Source organism: Myotis brandtii, unplaced genomic scaffold (genome assembly GCF_000412655.1).
Source record: "Myotis brandtii unplaced genomic scaffold, ASM41265v1 scaffold22584, whole genome shotgun sequence".
Classification (NCBI taxonomy): Eukaryota; Metazoa; Chordata; class Mammalia; order Chiroptera; family Vespertilionidae; genus Myotis; species Myotis brandtii.
The window spans coordinates 1-512 of record NW_005358471.1 but is presented as its reverse complement, the minus strand read 5'-3'; the positions used below and the strand labels follow the sequence as shown (position 1 = coordinate 512).

The 512-nt window shown below is 59.2% G+C and overlaps 1 long non-coding RNA gene across 1 annotated transcript; it reads right to left on the bottom strand.

The window, feature by feature from the left end:
- Positions 1–474, bottom strand: LOC106726107. The gene is made up of 3 exons (XR_001362122.1): positions 394–474; positions 212–259; positions 1–64 (listed from the first exon to the last, which is right to left on the bottom strand). It is a non-coding gene; the product is annotated as an uncharacterized LOC106726107 (long non-coding RNA).
- Between the last annotated feature and the right edge of the window lie 38 nt (positions 475–512).

The window sequence follows — 512 nt, the reverse complement described above, 5'->3', positions numbered from 1 at the left end:
GAGTCAGGAAGTGGGAGCGTGAACATCTTCCATCACTTAGTCCCCACAAGGCAGCTGCCTCACGCTGTGGAGGAAAATCATCATGAACACAGTCAGGTCAGTGGCTGTAACTGGTGACAGTCTCAAAGCCCACTTCATGCTCACAGTGTCCCACAGACTCCCCACCACCCAGTCCTCTCCTCTGCCCACCCCTCCCATGGCAGGGTCTCACCTTTAGAAGCCGAGAGAGACACATCAGAGCCCTGGCCGCTGTCACTGCCTGGGGGAGGGACACACCAGGAGAGGGTCAGAGCCCCAGGGCAGGAGACTAAGGAGGAACTATGGGGGGGGGGGTCCCCTATGGCTCCCATCTGCTCTGTCATAGGGCCTCAGGGCTCACCCCTCCATACTCACTGGCAGCCTGAGCGTAGCTCCCTCCTTTCCCACCTGTGGGAAGAAAACAACCCGTGAGAGACCAGGGACGAGGCAGGGCCATAGGTCCTAAAGGAAGCTCTAGTGCTGAGCCCCAGAGA